Below are 20,647 nucleotides of genomic sequence, written 5' to 3'. Positions count from 1 at the left end.
ACAATTAAAGGCGGTTTAAAAATTAAAATGGTTTATGTAAAAATATAATATAATATAATATAATCATGTATTATGTAAACGCTTTAAAGTGACCTTAATAACTTAAACCGCTTTTATTTTAAGGACGCTCGAATAATGTGGTTTAACCAAATTAAATCGGTTTAATAAATAAAATCGGCTGTATTTTTGTACATGTTAACAGAACAACCACTTTTATTTTGATAAGTGATAAGCAATACCATAATACACATTACCCAGATTTTATTTTTATAAATAAATAAATTATACGTAGTCACATGTAAACAAGTCAGGAAATTTATGTCGATTCATAATAAAATCGGTTTAAATTAAGAACGACTTAACTTGTATCATGTAAACGTAATAACGATGATAAACATGATAATAACAGAACAATAAAAATAATAATACGTGTTTGCTCTCGTGAGTCGTGGCCTAGCGCTAACCGTTGTACATAATTTGAAATCGGTGTTATCAAAAAGCTATTAAACAGTATTAAATCGTGTATGATCGAGAGTGAGAGTGGGAGAAATGAGGCTTGGCCCGTCCCGCGATGTGAGAAAACAGTATAATATTCTATTTTGAAAAGTGTCAAAACTCAGAGTTTACTGTTTCGTCAGCTGGCATGAAACTGTAGCAGCTGTATAATACGTAGCGAGCTGTATTATCTCACTGTCACTGCGTCCACTCGCGCGAACACGTTAATGATTCTGGATAGTGTATACACGGCGGCGATAGGTCAGGCAGTAGTAGGCGGCTCAGTCGTCGTGCGCCATACCGGTTTATTCTTAACATGAACGCAGTATAGTATAAAGACGTCTATGCATCAAACTAACATAAGGCGTTTTAATTGCTGATACGCAATATTATAATACATATAATATTAATATTATTAGAAACGACTGTTGATTATAAATTATAAAACACAAATATAATACAACGCGCAGAGTTAAAAATATCTTAGATATAGATATAGATATCTTAGATACCTAGTTAGATACTATGAGCGCAAATGCGCAATGCGCAAATTACTATAATATATAATATACTAGGTACCCAAAATAGAGATTGAAAAATGCTATTTAGTATAATCTTACTACCTTTTAACAGTGGATAGCAGTGCTCGAAAAGTCGAAAATCAAAATGGACAATTTTACGAACCAGAACGCTCATAAAAAATATGCGGATATTATTAATTTTAAAATTTTTAATTATTTTATTGTTTACTTGGTAGTATTGTAGTAAATTGGGTATTTTTACATTTTATTGCCTTTTATTGTGGTCATGGTTTTAATTGCAAAGGGACAAGGGTTTACTTGCATTTTCGATCATATAACGTTGTTCTTGCGATAAGACGAAGACATGACACGCTATTAGTGATATCTGGCGTCTGCATAAAGCAGTTGAAGCCTCTATAGGACTTCTATAAAAATATAACTTCTATATTAGGTATATTATTTTTTGTCGAAAGGATACTGTCAAAAGTGTCTTACCAAATGGAAATTTGTTCAATATTTTTTATGAACCAGAATAACGGACGCGAAACCTAGTATTATATATGAACACTTTTCGAGTCTATTTAATTTGAGCACAGCTGTAGTTGTGGAGTGTGAGTGCAAATTATTATCGACCAAATATATTTATAAATTAAATAAACTGCAGTCTTATTGCAATTATTATTATAACTCCCTACTAAAAATTTGTATTATTAATAAACAGCAAAGTATAAATAGTATTTTAGAAATAGTACGTATTATACAATTAAAAATTCAATGTTATTTAATATTTTCGGAAAATTACAATTAAAATAATATAAATTTAACTAACTGGAAACATATAGAAAGTATTCTCAAAATAATGTTACTTTACGTTGATAATTAAATTGCATTATAATATTAAGGCATACTTCCAAATTGAATATTACAAAAAAAACAAAATCGTGATAGTATGAAAATGTTTAAAAAATAATATAACTATTTTAAACTTTATAAAACATTTTAATACGATTAAAATGATAATATTTGAAATGTAGTCTAGTTTCAATGTTATTGAAACTTCAATGTTGAGAAATTGCTATCTGGGGGGGCTTATTAGTCCCCATTTTCCACTATATGAACTTAATCTAATTATTTTCTGTAAGCTCAGGTTCTGCAATATCTGGCTTGTACATTTTTGTATTGTTCCGCTTTAATTTTAATATAACAAAAATATTTAAACTAATGATACAAATAATAAATACATATAATATTACTATGTGTACATCTATTTTTATACAACTTGGAGGTTCTGGGGATCGTTTTTCTAAAGTAGTTAATACTTGTAGATTATGTGTAAACTTTGTTAGGTCTTTTATAATCTGTACATTAATGATACTTTGAGGTATATATAAACTTAACAAGGTTGCAAAGGAGTTTCTGACATCAAATTTAGGGTTTTCAGGAATTAAATCAGCATAAGTATTCGGTCTTATGTGATCGGAGGGTAGTAATAATGTATTATCTGTATGAATGTTACATGCTGTGATAATAGTCAATCGACCTACACCATAAATCTCAAAAGTAAATGTTCTGACTGGGTTTTCACAATATATTGTTATGATTTCTGATCGTAAATAGAATAACCAAGAGTTTGACTGCGGAAGTCTGTTCCACACAGATGCGTTTGTTGTTACGAATTTGATCTTACAAGTGTCGGGCAGGGTTTGTGGTTTTGACATGAGTAATATCTCACACGAATCTGTTTTAGATTTATGATGGATCGGTTGACTACTTTTACAAAGTGTATATGATTGTACCTCTCTGCACATTTCCCATTGCTTATTTGTCAACGAGAAAAACTTTTCTGTATCATAACTAGTTGCTAAAATCTCAATGTCGGGATCAATTAAAACAAGGCTCTGATTATCATACGTGATAGGTAATGGAATTATATTATAGGCATTATAATCAGTGATTTGTACTAATGGCATTTTTGTTACAAAGATAAGGTATTGATCTTTGTGACAAATTATGATTTCGGAAATTTTTATGAAATCGGAAATAGATTCTGCTTTAATTTCGAATGGAAAAGTTGTTCCTACTGGGATATTTGTTTTAATTTCACGAAGTTCGGTTAACCAACGCTGTGTATTCAGTACACTAGTGTGTAATTTTCCATGTAGGGCGGAATTCACTATTGCTAAAAGATTTTGAGTCTCATAGGCGTATTGATTCAATAAAACTTCAAAGAAAAGGGTCTGTTCCAACAGCGTTGTCCTGATCTTTATGTGATCAATGTTCTGTGCGTTTTTCTTTGCTTGTTCGCTTAATAGTTGAATGTTCTGTTCAATTTTCTGCTGGTTTGTTAATGTCTGGTGTAGCGTGTAATTGTGTTCATTAGTTGCTAATTCGATAATTCGAGTTTGCTCAGGTATCAAGTTGATTTCTTTTACTTTATTCCCTACTAATTTAGATATTTTGTTGAAAAGATAACCAAAATCGATGTTCTCAGCACTGCCGTATAGTACGTTGGCCATCCGACTAACAGCATTTCCAAGACCACGACGGTTTCTATTTTTAGGTTGATCATTATTTCCTATTGTTGATAAAATATTCTGGTGGTTTTGATCAATTTCGTGAAGGTATGGAAGGGTTGCTTGTGCAAACTGTTGGCAGCTATGTTTATTTTCTGAATTTTCAGTTTTCTGTCGTAACTCACCACAGAGTTGAGAAGTAGTATTGTATAATCTGGATAGTGCCATGTACCTCGTTGTATAGTGTTCTAGATCCAAGAAATTTATTAGTTTCCAATCGGAATCCGTAACTTTTAGTTTGCCTAGAAATTTGTAGTAAAGTCCTTCCGTATTGTTGAAGTATGTAATTTTTGCTACATCCATGGGTGGTAGACTCTGACATTTTGTTATCCTTGTTTGTATGAGGATGGAGGTGACAATCAGGTATCCGATGAGTATGGTTGGGTCGTTAATTTTCAGTTTTCTGTAAACAATATGTTTATTATCAATATTATTCATGGAATGGTTTTAATAAGTTCGAATGAATCTTTTGCCTCTTTGCCTTTCTTTTTATCGTTATGTTTTTACTGGTAGGATCAATTTCCAAAACTTCAAAAGGGCCTAGCCATTTTGGAGTTAACTTATTAATAGATGTTTTATCTTGTAGTAAAACTTTTTGTCCCACTTCAAAGTTTCTGTGATTAGCATTCTTGTCATATTGGGCTTTTGATTTTAACTTAGATTCTATCAAATGTTTTTTAGCTATTGCATGTGATTCTTGCAATTGCTTCTTGATTTCAAACTGGTAATCTTCATAATTATATTGAGGATCTGGTTCTTTTAATAAAGATGAGGGAATGGTAACTGGGTTACCATATACCAATTCATAAGGTTGAAATTTAGTTGCCGAATGTACTGTGGAGTTGTGGCAAAACATTGCGTATGGAATTTTCATATCCCAATTCAATTGATCTTTTTCGATGAAGTTTCGTAGATATTCTCCCAGAGTACGGTGGCTTCTCTCTAGCGATCCATTGCTCTGAGGGTGGTACGGGGTTGTTGAAGTCTGTTTTATCTTAAGAAGATTGCATACCTCCTTAAAAACTTTGCTGAGAAATTCTGTACCACAATCGGTTACAAGGCTCTTTGGTAGCCCATGCAAACACACGAATTGCGTTACGAAGTGATGCGCTACCGTGTTAGCCTCATGATTTTCCATCGGGGTTGCCCATGCAAATTTCGTTAAATCGTCTTGCAGCGTTAGGATAAAGGAATTCCCTCTATGAGTTCTTGGTAAAGGTCCAACTACATCTAAAAATATTTTCTCGAAGGGTCTGTCAGAAGTAGTGGTGATTACCATGGGTTCCTTCAATGGTTTATTTCCTATTTTATTCTTTTGACATATAGGACATTTCTTAATAAAATCTCGTATTTGTTTCCTCATCCCTTTCCAATGACACTGCGCATATAGCTTATTAAAAGTCCTGGTGACTCCCTGATGACCTCCTAACGGAGTGTCATGAAATTCTGATATTAGCCGGAGTTTTTGATCTTCGGTTAATTCCTCCTTAGAGTAAACACTTACATAAATTGTAGTGTTTTTAAAAATGTAACGAAGCATTTTACGGATCTCCTCCCATTTGAGTCCATCCAGTCCACATCCGATTCTTGGACAGGCGATTTTAGTGATTTGATTCTCTGCACAAAGTACCTTAAGTTTTTGTAGACAATTGAATATAGATTGATAAGTTGGTTTTTGCCAACTGTGTAACTTCGTTATTAGATAAAAAATTGTTCGTCCTTCTATTCTCAAAAGTATCACATCATCGACTGATTTTTCCTGTTGACGTAATTGTTGTATCCGTCCAAATCTTCGTCTAAATTGGAGGGCTATTCCTCTAGACATTTTGAGATCTGCGGAAACACAATGTGCCAGTGAGGTGTCCGATGACGTACTAAAGATATCGCCTACCATCTCTATAACATTTGAAGTAGGTAGGTCATGTGAATTTAAAAATGTCTGATAAGATTCTGAATTCATGGAAGGTTCTGAAATGTCTGTAGATTCTGTAGTATTTGAAGGTTTTGGAATTTCTGTACTTTCTGTAGTATTTAAAGGTTTTGGAATTTCTGTAGGTTCTGTAGTATTTGAAGGTTTTGGAATTTCTGTACTTTCTGTATTCTCTGAAAACTCAGGTTTTTGTTCGTTTTTCGAAGTTTGTGCCCTAGTTGTGACTCGGATTCTGCTTAATGCATCAGCGTTTGTATTGTTACATCTTGGCTTATATTGAATCTGATACTGGTATTCTTCTAGTTTAAGTCTCCATCTGGTTAGTCGCGAACCAGGATCCTTGACATTGAAAAGCCAAGTTAATGCTCGGTGATCAGTGATAATGTTGAATTCCTGCCCCAGTAAATAAGGTCGAAATTGCTTGACTCCCCATATGATAGCACTCAATTCCTTTTCCGTTGTGCTATAGTTTTGTTCAGCCTTGTTCAATGTTCTTGATGCATATGCGATTGGGAGATCTTTTCCAATTGGGCCTTGCGATAACACACACCCTATTGCGTAATTGCTAGCGTCACATGTGAGGTTGAATGGTTTATTGAAATCGGGGTATTGCAACAGAGGTTCATGTGTGAGGGCATTTTTTAAATCCTCAAAAGCTTTCTGACATAAATCAGACCACTTAAACTCAACGTCCTTTTTTAATAATGAAGTGAGTGGTTTAGCAATTCTCCCGTAATCAGGTATGAATCTTCTGTAATATCCTGATAAACCTAGGAATGATTTTATATCCTTATTGTTCCGTGGTATTGGGTAATCCATTACACATTGAATTTTCTGTGGATCAGGGCGTACTCCTTGGTCCGTAATTACATGTCCTAAATAATTTACTTCTTTCCTCATGAATTCACACTTTGTAGGCTGGAGTTTCAGGTTGAACTGCCTTAATCTTTCAAAGACTTCTTGAAGTTTTTTCGAATGGTCTGGGATATCTCGAGCATATATTATGATATCGTCTAGATATACAAATGTTTTTAATCCATTTAATCCTGTTAATACTGTATTCATCAGTCTTTGGAATGTGGCGGGTGCTCCTTTTAATCCGAATGGGACACGTTGGAATTCAAAGTGCCCTTTCTCGGTGGAAAATGCTGTTCTTTCCCTATGGTCTGGATGCATTTTTACTTGGTGGTAACCTTGGGCCAAATCCAAGGTAGTATAATACCTGGATTTTCCTAATTGGTCTAATATATCTGTTATGTTCGGGAGTGGATATGCATCTCCACTAGATATATGGTTGAGTTTCCTAAAATCAACACATATTCGATATTGGACTACCCCGTCACGATCTGGCTTTTTAGGGACAACTAGCAAGGGCGCATTCCAAGGGCTCTTACTAGGTGTTATTATTCCATCTTCTTCCCATTGTTTTACTTGTTTGTTTATTTCTTCCTTGTGTTTGAAAGGAAGCCTGTACGGACGTTCATTGACTGGCTGAGTTGCCGTAGGTATATTTATCTCGTGATAAACCGCTTCTGTGTTTGTTAATTTATCTCCTTCTAAATGAAAGATATCTGTATATTGTTCACAAATAGCGATGAGAGATTCTTGTTCCTCAGAATTTAACTCATTAGTTCGTAGGACATTTCTCAGCATAGTTATCCTATTACTTTTATATGAAGTTTCTGCTTGATTGGTCAACGTATGTATCTTGGCTGTATTAAATTTTTCTATACTGAGTTTATTAACATGAGAAGTTGTCAATTCAAAGGCTTCTTCTTTGGGATTCATGACAGTCACAAGTACACATCCATCTCGTACATTATTGACAGTATTACTACACATTAACACCTCCCCAATAATCTGCGCAGAGACTAACAGGGTTTCTCCTTCATGAAAAGTTGGTGTTGGAATAGCCACTAGAGTTTCAGTGCGTGCTGGAATGATGGCGCATGTGTAATGTGCAGAAACAATATCATCTACTGTGGGTAGAGTGAGTTCATTAGTCTGATAATTTATAATAGTCTGGTTCCCAGTTATAAAGGGTTTTCCTAGAATTCCGTCATGGGGAATTGGAAAAGCTGAATGTATCACCTGAAATTCAGTAGGTATATTGAGGTTTCCAACTTGTATTCCAATTGTAGTGTACCCTATTGTTTTCACTAATTGATCACTAATTCCTTTCAAATGATAGATAATTTCTTCGTATACTATCACTTCATCTTTGAGTGCACTAATTTTGATCAAGTTTAAATCACTCCCTGAATCTACTAAAAACTTTACGTCTGGATTAATGGTCTGAAATGTTCTGCATGTTAAATGATGATCTGTTAATTTATAAATTATTGGGTATGCTCTGCAAAAGATATCACGGCGCTTTTGATACTCCCTACCGGGAGCCCGCCGGAAGTGCTCGGTTGTTGGTAGTTTTCCGCTGGTTTAGTTTCAGTATGATTTGAATCATTCCTCTTTGATTATACATATTTCAATTTCCTGCACACGTCTTTCGTATGTCCCGGCTTCTTACAATATTGGCAAGTGACCGTACTAACTGTAGCGACTGATGTGGAGGTGGTAGTCGATTTGGCCTTCTTATTTTCCGTCTTGGCATATCGACAATCTCTTGCCCAGTGCCCAGGCTTTTTACAAACATTGCATAGTCCTGGTTGGTTTTTTGAAGTCGCTGCTGGTTTATATAGTTTTTTGGATTCCTCTGATGATTTTCTTACTATCTCCTCTTCCCTAGCTGCTTGTATGGCGTTGAAAAGAGAATCTGGGTGTCGGGCTTTTATATAGTTTTTCAAATCTCCTAGGCCTTCAATAAATACTTGTAATGCTTGTCTTTTTATTGTCCTCTCGAGAGCTTGAGCTACCTCGATTGAACAGCCTAATGTTTCTTGTTCAATAATCGTATTTTGAAGGGCCTCCACTTCCTTAGAATAAGTTAATATATCCATTCCCGTTTTCTGCTTTGTGGCATATAAAGACTGATACAAGTGTTGGGTGGTTCTTTGTGGTTCTAAATTTGATTTCAGAAGATCCCTTAGTTCTTCCCAAGATTCAAAGTTCTGGTATTTTACTACCTGTCGAGCCTTGCCAGTTAATCTGGTTTGAATTGCTTGTACCAACCGTGGAATGGCTGTATGTACCGTACAAGATACAGCAAAATCACATTTTTCTAGAAATACTTCTACTTGCTCGGTATTCTCACCATCAAGTGATTTTGGCAATAGCCTGATCGCGTCTTGTAGGCCAATTTGATTGCTGGACATCGCCTCTGCTGTCTGAGGGACATTTCGTAACCTGAGTGCATCTTGCACTTTTTGATTAATAATTTGTGTTAACTGCTCTTCTGTGACAGTCAAAGTTCCGACATTTTCATTTGATACGGAATCTTGTCGTTGAGGTTCTGTGTCATTTGCCATGTTCAATTTGTCGTATCTAATTTGATCTATGGTCCAATCAATGCGAATCTCTGAGTAACTTTCTTCTAATTTTTGCTGTTCGGATTTTCTTGAATTTTTGTAGTCCTTGGGTTGTCCTAAAATCTCTGTTCGTATCGAATTTTCTGTGGCTTTTGTATTTTCTGTATTTTCTGTATGTTCTGTATTTTCTGTATGTTCTGTATGTTCTGTATTTTCTGTATTTTCTGTATGTTCTGTATTTTCTGTATTTTCTGTATTTTCTGTATTTTCTGTATTTTCTGTATGTTCTGTATTTTCTGTATTTTCTGTATTTTCTGTATGTTCTGTATTTTCTGTAGTTAGATTAGTTGTTTTTGTGATAACGTAACTTATGCTCTTGTCTACCTCTTGTAGTTCATGAGATATGTTAGTCAATAAATTATCTGTGGCTTTCGATAGGTCTGTTTCCTTAATTAATAAATTATCTACCGTAATATCAGCTACCTCTCTCTCAGAAATCGGGTTTTCAGGATTTGAAAATCTAACGGGCAAACTAGTTCGAGAAGTTGGGATAGGTTGTTGAGTAAAAGCTGTATTTAATTCGTTACATTCATTTAATGAATTATTTCCGTTCTCGGAGTTATTCATTAACCCCCCTTTTTTTTTTTGGCTAATAAGCAATAGGATGGCAGTTACAAATAGGCAATCACTACTCACAGGCAGAAGCACAAAAGAAAAGAGTAAAAAAAAATGATAATAAAAATATAATAATATTATATAAAATAGTTTTAACTCACGAGGATCGGTGTGTATTTACTGTCATTCTGTCCAGTTTTGAATAGTCCGCCTTTGATGCTGAAATGTTCCGGGAATTTGTGGATTGATTGATCACGTACTCCGTTCTCAACGACGACTATCCTCTTCGACTGCAATTTTCTGATACGAAGTTCTACGCCCCGAAACAGCTGGCGCAGGGACCAATAATTAATATTGGGTTTCGCTTCTTTTAGTTTATTTTACGTGACTACCGGTGATAACGGTAATACATGTGATATACGCGATGTTTGTGTATTAGTGTGTACGACGATAATACGTATTTATTTTTTTTTTGTTTACATCCGCGACGGCGCGTACCCTCTGTAGGCGACGTCGTCGGCGGCGGTGTCGATTTCACGGTCACGACCTAGTTGCTTCGCGGCGGCAATTTCACGGTCACGACCTAATTTTCGTTACGGCGGCACAAATAGTCCGTTGGTCACTGTGTGGCGCTCAATTCGTAGTTTCGCTCGATTGCACCACTAGAGAGCGATACCTCCACACACAACCAGTTGTTTTAACGCACGGCGGCTGTTTATCGTATATTCTGATGACGATTCGGGCGGCGCGCGGCGGCTACGTAATAATGAATATTATACGCGCGGCTGCTACGTAATAACGAATATTATACGCTCGGCGAGTACGGGGTATTGTATTAAATTGTTGACGTTACCCTTTCTCACGCTATGCCTATCCGTTCACTACGACACGTTACGTTATATATAATATTAACTTGTATTACTTGAAATATTCTGTAGATGGTCTGGAGTTTGAAAATGTTCTGACGAGTCTTGAATGTTTTGAAATTGATGACGGTTAAAACAATCACACAATTATAAGAGAATAAAAAAAAAAAATTTAGCGTAATTTCTTTTGCTCGTGGTAACGGATACTGACTAATAGCCGTATCCCACCGCTGCCACCAAAAATGTTATGGACGCGCACTTAGCGACTCCAAGACAAATAAAAAAACAACGAGACGAAATTACTTTGGCTAATATTATACTCTTTATTTAACTGAAATGATGTTTTAATTAAATGAACGCTCTGCAATGGTCTGTATTGGTAATGTGTTACTCAAAGACTGACTATGTGTCCCCGTTGTTCTTCATACGAGCTGGTCGTCCGGTTCAAAAAGGCTCATTCAGCGGATTCCTTAGACCAGTCGCATGACGAAATCACACACACATCAGTTTACAATATTTTACAGCTATACATACAATTAATACAAGAATATATATAATATAATATTAATACAATATTCAGTGGTTCTTAACACACATACCAACAATACGTTGAGTGAATAAACGGTTATAATTTAGGTTAAAATTTTATAAGACAAGTCATAACAACAATATTTGAATCGTGAGTCGGTAATAAGTAATAACTGCTATGGACTAGCGTCCCGCATTGTCTAGTTCACGGTCAACTAGGTACCAGCCGAACCAAGATAGGGTAGGATGCGACCAACTTTGTAATTATAAGAGAGAAAGCATTTCGTGGAAATCATTAACGTTAGGGCAACACGTAATCATGTGGTTAGACGACTATGAAAGATCGTTGATAGGTGTGCACAGGATGTGGGGTTATGCATCATTACAAAAGTTACAAGAAACAATGTCATAAAGTAATATTATAATGTATATTTTTTCATAATAATAATGTTAATAATAATATAAATTATCGAAGTCTGTAGCCGCATGGGATACTCATTTAGCTCGTACGTGGGCGAGTGGCATTTCCGTCAATCTAGATAACTTTACCACATCCGTGAGAACAGCGACAAGAGCAAGTAGACTATGGGGAGTAGAGGGTAGCACTATATAAGGGACCCCGAAACGGCCTGTATTCAGACGCGACTTGACCAGACTAGCCAGAGCACCTTCACGCCAGTCTGTTGTTTAATTTAATTCATTGGACTTAGAAAATTTCTTATAAACAATATTTTGAACTTAGAAAATATTCGAATCAAACCGAATTTATTCTATCATTCAGAATACTTAACTTACATTCAGCGTTCATGTTATAAATAAATATATGTTTTACCACAATAAATAACCAATTAATCTAATTAAGAAGAATTCTACGTTGTGTAATTAACTCAAGAGTCACCTTCCAAACATCATCCTTGACTACTGATACCTGTAGGCGACGTGATCACTACATAACTAATAAAGTATTTTATTTGTTAATACTTAATAATTTTAAATGTTTAAATTTTAATGGTGAATTTATAATATTATTAGTTCTTGTATATACTTAAATTATAATATTTACCACATATTGTATTTTATTTAGTAATTTAATTAAACATTTAAGTACCTAAATTGGTTAATCTCACGTGAATTGGATACTTTGCAAGTGCATTTGTACAATGTACCTATTGGTAAGTTTTACTAGTTGATAAATGCAAGCAAAAATTAAAATTAATAAAACAATCTATCTCATTAGCTTAAAGAACACTTAAACTTCACATACCTATTCAATCACAAGCGATGAGAAAAGTTGTACAGATGCAGTATGTAGAATAGCGCATGCCAAACAGGCCTCTTATAAAAAAATAAATCTTTTTCCTCAAATAGATTAAGTTTGGACAACAGAAAATCACTTATAAAAGGCTTTGTGTGGAATGTAGATCTACATATATGGAGCAGATATTGGGACACTACTGAAGACTGAGAAAGCCAAAATAAAAGCTTTTAAAGTATTATTGTTGGAAAACGCTGAAATTCAATAGACAGAAAAGATAAAAAAATTTTGAGGTATTTAGGAGAATCAAAAATCAATACGGAGTACGCTAAGATTGAGAAGAAAAGCATGGATCGGACACGTTATAAGGAGGAAACCTGTAAAAGGAAGGGCTAGAACTCCATTTCTGAAGCAAGTGATTGAAGGTACTAGAATAGGAACATACTGAAAGTTGAAGAGGAATGTAAGTGGAGAGGGACATCAAAAATCATTTAACCGATTTTCGGAATGAAAAAAAAAATGTTTTGAAAACTAAAAATTGTGCTAATGTTAAAGCTTTATAATTTGTATGCTAGTTTATAAATAATTTAAATTAGGTGACAACATCAATCATTACAACTTAAAAGATAATATACATAGATATAGATATTTATTTTGTGTTTAATATGTAGATTATGTCCTAAATCAAATTAAGAATTTTTAAGTGGCTATGTGATTAATAATTATTTTATTTTTATTTTTTACGGACAAGCCCTTTAACAAAAAAGATATAATAATCAAAACATCCAAAAACATTAGTCTACTGTGCTACATTGTATAATGTCATAATGATAAATACTAAATTATTTCTGTCAATGATTGGTGTTGTCGCCAAATAATAATTAGTACTAAATTCAAGTTAGAATATTATTAATACCATTTTTAAATTTTACCTTTTAAGTCTGGGGTGATTGAAAAGTTTGTTTTAATTTTTTGAATACATGTTTTATCTTTACTCATATTTTGCATATTAACTGCAAAACGAACATTTAGATTAAACTGTATCATCATTTTGAAATAGGTTTTTCATAGTCCTAGGCTTATTAAAGTAAAATTGTTTAACGGTTCATAATAATATCAGTATAATATGTGAGGAATTTTGTCGTGAACAGGGTTCAGGGCTAAACAGAACCTAAAATCATCAAATCAAACGCTTAAAAAAACATTTAAATAATCAAAATTAAGCAATCTAAAAAATGGTTATTCTCTCCCTAGTTTTTGTTAGTGGTTATCACTTGCATCTTATTAAAGTAGAAAATATACATTAAAAAATTTAAAACGTGGGGTGCTATAATATTTTATATTTTAAAAACATTAAATTGAGGGTATTTCACTATAATAATGATAGTTAAATCTAAAAAAACAAGAGGTGCTAAAGACCCTTTTGCACACTCTAGTTGTGCCAATGGTCTCAAACCCTGTTCGCGACATTGAAAATATGATTTTTTTACATAAAATATAATTATATCAGTGCCATATATGTATATTTGGACGTATGTCATTGTTTATTTAAATAGCTACATATTGATTAAAATTAAATTCATGTGATTGGTCAAAAAGACCTAGTCCTACAACGTATATTACAACTATTGAAGCGATGTATGGTGAATTATTTATATTATACTAATATTTGATTTGAAATTGTAAATGTATTAAATTGAAATTGTAAACATAAAAAAAAATGTTGTTTATACTTAATATTAAATTAGTTCAGAGTATTGTATTTCCAGATTTGTAATAAACATATGTACCATAGTGTTATGTACTTGTCTAACTTCTTTATTCAATGTGCATGTGCTCAAATGATACTTTATATGAGAAGAGGTACAATATTTGATTTGTTAAAAAACAAAATTATCATTAAAAAACTTAAATCCTAATAGGCATTTACATGTTCAAAGTATCCATATGGTAAACAGCATTAAATAGATATATTAAATCTATAATAATAATTAACATATTATTTTGTATTAGTTAAATCTACCAAAGCTATACACAGTTATATGTATATTATATGTATAAAAAAATAAATTAAGTTACCTATTAAGTTAATTTATTGTTAATATTATGCCATTAAGGTCCATTATTAGATATGGTTATTATATAATATATTGTACATTTATTATTAATTGTTATTGCACTCATTTATCATTGAAAATACCATTGGTTATTACTTTTGATAATACCATGGAATACCTAAATAACTAAAATTAATTTTGCCAATAGTGTGTGTAGGATGGTAGGATGGTAGGATTAATAAGTTTGAAGTCGTATTCAGTGCTTACTGTTTAGATTTTTGTTTTTATTATTAATTTAAAAATCTTAAAATTAATGAACTAAGCAAGTTCGTTGGGGTGTGAATGTTTGGTGTGGGATTATTGATGAGTATTTAATTGGTCCATATTTTTTTGAGGAAAATCTTAATGGCAATAAGTATCTTGGTTTTTTGAAAGATGATATACCCATACTATTGGAAAATATTTCACTTCAACAGCGCTTGAATTTGATTTGGCAGCAAGATGGTGCACCAGCACATAATACCTTGGCTGTACGTGCATACCTCAATAAGATGTATGGAGACAATAACTGGTTTGGAACTCACAGCCCCATTATTCAATGGCCACCTCGTTCCCCCGATTTGAGTGTTCTTGACTTCTTTTTTTGGGGCCATCTAAAAAATGAAGTGTATAAAGAAAAATGCAATAGTGTGGAGGAACTTAAACAAAGAATAAGAGATTGTTGCAACAAAATTGAAAACTCAATATTGAAAAAATCTACTTCCTCTGAAGTATTAAAACATTTTTGTTTAACTGAAGATGGCAAGCAATTTGAACATAAGCTAAAATATAAATAACATGTATTTTTTATTCAAATTGTATACAAATACATACATGTATATTTATGTATGTATGTTACATTTTTTCCATTCTTAACCAAAGTTTGTTAAAATTTATATTTAATATGAATTCTTATACTTACGAACGAATGAATTTTTGGTAGGCACATGTACATCAAGTTAATAAATTGGTCTTGGAATTTTATTGAAAATAACAAAATAAGTAAGTTGATAAATTAAACATATTCAAATATTTAACTAGAGCTCCAGTTAACTAGATCAGCTAGTTCGTTAAAACTACAAAGGCACAGAATATTATTTATTATGATAATATTATTGTGAAAATGTGAAATTTATTAAGTTTACTACTGTAGACTGTAGTACACAAGTAATTAGTACTTGGTAGTATCGGTCGCTGACGCCATAGCACCATGCTATAAATTATACTGACCAGTAACGAGTAACAGACAACGGAAAATAAATTACTGTACACTACAGCAGTGATTTAAAACAGTTAACAGTTGTTACAACTGTAGTACAGGCTGTCTACTAGAGTAAAAAAAACGGGATTTTATTTGTGACAAATAAACAGTAAGTTACTATTTATTTTGTAAATACACATATTGGTAACACTGTATTTTCTTTATGATAGACAGTTGTATTAGTTGTAATGATAAACCATGGACAACAGTAACTTTTATGGACTAAACACTAAAATAATTCTGTATTTCCGTATGTTATTCTATGGTGTGTTGGAGCATAGAATAGAGGTGAGATCGTGATCGAAGCTACAAACAGAAGCAGACCAATAATAATAGTAATATTATGATCGTGTGTTATTGTATGTAGGTATTATCGGCGATCAGGTACAAAGATTATCGCCGCTATATCTTGGGTTGAACGATATCAAATTTATTACTTATAACTTCTGGTCTTTATAATTGATAATAATTATTACGACCACTGACCATTGACGTTATCACCTTCGTGGGGTGAACTTCGTGTCTCCCTGCAAAATGGGCATAATAAAATACATTTAGGGGCTCTAAGTACTTTATGAACTGATTTGAAAAGTGTGATATCTTTTGCACTGGGACATAAAAATCCTGATAGCTGCGGTATCTGCTGACGAGGTATAACACATTTACATATTACGATAACTATCTCCCAAAACCACCTAACTTTGAGGAGCAATATCTCATCAACGGATTAACGAAAAATGAAAATTAGAACGTATTAATTAATGAAAAAAATAGTTTTATTCAATTATTAAATTTTAAGTATAGGTTACTATTTGAAAATCAAAAGTTGACAGTGGTTTACCTAATAAATATAAGGGTGAAAAATATAAAAAAGATATACAATTCTAGAACAGCATAAATCTACAATTTTGAAAAAAAAAAATTTGAAAAAAGTCGATACTTTTTCAAATAATGAGTGTTGTTTGATAAAAGAATCGCCCTGTATATATCCTAGCCTGCACAGCCGGACGGTAATAAACTGCCGTTATACACGGAGTGCCACAGGCCAGTGTACCCCACTACCGCCACCGACGATCAGGACAGTGAGACTACCACAAGGAGCCACTACAGCGACCGACGATCAGGACAGTGAGACTACCATAAGGAGCCACTACCGCTACCGACGATCAGGACAGTGAGACTACCACAAGGAGCCACTACAGCCACCGACGATCAGAACAGTGAGACTACCCATCCGGAGCCACCGACGATCAGGACAGTGAGACTACCACAAGGAGCCACTACCGCCACCGACGATCAGGACAGTGAGACTACCATAAGGAGCTACTACCGCCACCGACGATCAGGACAGTGAGACTACCCACCAGGAGCCACTACCGTCCAAAGGAGCTAAACCACTCCACCTACGTCAACAGACGGGATTTGTACGCCAAGTACTACTGCGCACACGTTGCAACGTCGGGAACGGTCCAACCCCAAAACTACCGAAGACAACCGTGAGTTCTATGTCACCATTCCCACCCTTGTATGTGAATCCCTTATATATAATTTTCGTGTAAACTCTTTGAGTACAAATATATGTATGTTCAAGACCTTGTAAACTAATAAATGAAATCTTTGTACTCGAAAATAAAGTTAACGAATTGAATTGTATTACCAACGACTCGAAATTCGTTACACAATGATGTCGTAGAACAGTAGATATTACACTAAATACAAATAATACTTTCGATCGACATTCTAAAATGTAAGTTAATTAAATAAATTTTAATATTTAATAATAATAGGTTTGAATTATTTTTCAGTATATCAATTTTAATATTTGAAATAACTATGATTCAAATTCAAAAATCAATATGCCGTCATCATTGAAAATATATACTGTTTGTACTGAAAATTTTGTAAAATTAATTTATAATTATAGTTTTAGTTTATATTTATTTTTTTAAATTAATTATATTATGTTAATGTACCTTGTGCTGTATTGTTTAAGTAATTCTAATCAAAATAGTTGAAGGGATGAATGTTGGTATTAAACTTAATTTATAACAAATTAATATTTTATGAAAAAAAGTATTTAGCTAGGTATTTTTAATATTTATCTAGATTGTAGGTTTCAATTCATCATATTAGTAATAATACTTATGAATAAAGTACCTACCTTTTATGTTACAAAATATTTCACTTAATATTCAAAATTAAAATTAATAAAAATATTTTAAAATGCCTATTAAAGCATATTCTTAATAATTTATTAGGTACTTATAAATATTTTTACATTCTATCTTCTATACTTAAAAAAAAAATACCTCATTCACCCTTGTTATTTGTGTTCTAGTTGAAATAATATATAATGTACTTTATATTTTGTGAGTTATGGCTTTATTTATTTAACTTTTAAGTGAATTTTCAATTTACACTAATACTCTGCTTAGGCAACCCGTTAAGTAAATTCTAATATTTGTTTAGTTTTTTTTTTTTTTATATAATGCCCTGGGGCTTTATTATTTAAACGACCCAAAGGTCTTTATAAATATGTTTGACAATCACACATATTTTATATACTTGACATAAAATATATATGTATATTACACGTTGATGGAGTCACTTCCAATGAAGTGTCTCCTGCCTTAATCTAAAATCTTAAACTAAGTCGTATGGTTTCAGACGCTTAAGACGTCGGATATCCTTGGAGTTATCTAATAATCGAATGGCCAATGGATTGACATGGTGATCTAGCCTCGTCTCGTGTTTGCGAGCAAACCTTTGGATTTCGTCTGCTATTGTAGGCAACATCATATCACGGTGAATTGCATTGTTTCTTTCGAACCGGTAGGCTGCAGTGATGATGGTCCTAAGTGCAATATTTTGACAGCGTTGTATTACATCGATGTTAGACTTACTGGCACAACCCCACAATTGAATGCCATATATCCAGATCGGTTTTATAATTGCTACATACAGTAGACGTTTGTTTTCTATGGTTAACTCGGAGTGAGGTCCGACTAACCAATAAAGTTTTCGCATTTGTTCTTTAATCTGAATTTTTTTCTGACGGACGTGGTGTTTCCAGTTTATATGAGAGTCAAGGTGCATTCCAAGATATTTTGCTGAATTTTTTTGTGGGATTGGTGATTGATTCAATATTATTTGGATGGTTTCGGTTTTGCGTAACGTATAGTTAACGTGTACCGATTTATCGCCATTAATCTTAATTTTCCAACGTCTTATCCAGGCAAAGATATTGTCGATTGACCTCTGTAAGTTATTGGTTGCAGTAAGCTGACTATATTACGTGTTGACAAAATTGCTGTATCATCGGCAAACATAGCTAATGTTGTGTTATCATCGTTTGGTATATCAGCCGTATAGAGTAAATACAAGATAGGTCCTAAAACACTACCTTGCGGTACTCCAGCTGATATATCTTTCCATTCGGTTATCGCTTCTTCGTGTATGACTCGAAATTGACGGTCAGTCAAGTATGATTCAAGAAGTGCACACCAGGTATGTGGCAGCTGATCACGCAGTTTGATGAGGAGTCCTTTGTGCCAGACTTTGTCAAAAGCCTGAGCTACGTCAAGGAATACTCCACAGCAGTACTTTTATTCTTCAAGAGCTTTACTAATCACATTAATAACTCGATGTACTTGATCGATTGTTGAATGTTTGTTGCGAAATCCAAACTGATGTTCTGGTATAAGATTTTTTTCCTCTATAATCGGTTTTAGGCGTTTGAACAGAAGTTTCTCTAAAAGTTTAGTTAAACTTGGAAGGAGTGATATCGGTCGGTATGATGTGACATTTTCAGGTGGTTTTCCTGGTTTGAGCAACATAATAACTTGTGACCGTTTCCATTGTTCTGGAATGTATTCCAAGCGAAAAATAGTGTTGTATATGTGTGTAAGATGAACGATAGCCTTCTTTGGAAGTTCTTTCAGTATTTTTGGACTAATTTCATCATAGCCTGGTGATTTTTTTGGGTTTAAGTTGTTATCTATTTCTTTTGCAATTTCCAACGGTGAGAAATATTTGATTTTTTCACGTGCTGCATCAAGAGATTGGCATTGCAAGGTGTCAAGCTCAGAGTCAATAGTGTTTGGCATAAATACGTGTTCAAGATGCCGAGCGTATATTTCGGCTTTTTCTTGTTCGCTTCGTGCCCAGGTGCCGTCTTCTTTGCGGAGTGGTGGTATCTGAACACGGGGCTTCTTCATGAGTCTTGTGGCTTTCCATAATGAATAATCAGTATTATCCGTCGCAGTGAGACCACTTAAGTATGATTTGAATGTTTCATTTTTCATTTCTTTGATTTTGTCATGAAGAATTTTGCTTACTCGGTTCCATTCCGTTTTATCCGTTGGGTTCCGTGTATTATGCCATGTTCGTCTCGCTCGACGTTTATGTTGGACTAGTTTTCTTATTTCTAGTGGGTAAGTTAACTGGTGATTACCATTGATAGCTCCCGGAGTTGCTATTTTCGCCGCACTAACAATGTCATAGGTTATTTTTTTTACGGCAATATTAATATCTGATATTGTTCTTAATCGAGTTGAAAGTATTATTTTTTCTTCGAGGGTATTTCTGAATAGGTCCCAATTTGATTTTTTGTTTGTTATAGACATTTTTTTTGTTTCATTATCACATCAGAGCTTAATGAGAGAAGCACAGGAATGTGATCTGACGTAAGTTCTAGTAGTCCTTCAACTTCCGTATAATTTGATGAAATTCCTTTCATTACGTAAAAGTCAATAAGATCAGGTAATTTATTTGGGTCAGTCGGCCAATATGTTGGTTTTCTAGTTGAAATGAATTGTGCTTTAATTGTATTTGCTGATTTGAACAATTCCCGCCCTTTGGCGGTAATCAATCTCGATCCCCAAAATGTGTGTTTGGCATTATAATCTCCTCCAGCAATGAATCTGCTACCGAGTGTCTGGAAGAATTCAATGAATTTTTTGTCATCTACTTTATGTCTTGGTGGACAATAAATTGCAGAGATAGTTAGATCATTGTTGCCGTCATTGATATGGACACTAGTTGCTTGTAAATATTCTTGAGGATGTTTATCAAGTTCATAATGTT

Source organism: Diuraphis noxia, unplaced genomic scaffold, assembly GCF_037042655.1.
Source record: "Diuraphis noxia isolate RWA-SAM2 unplaced genomic scaffold, SU_Dnox_SAM2 contig0002, whole genome shotgun sequence".
In the NCBI taxonomy this organism is placed as follows: Eukaryota; Metazoa; Arthropoda; class Insecta; order Hemiptera; family Aphididae; genus Diuraphis; species Diuraphis noxia.
Note: the sequence above shows the minus strand (reverse complement) of the source record.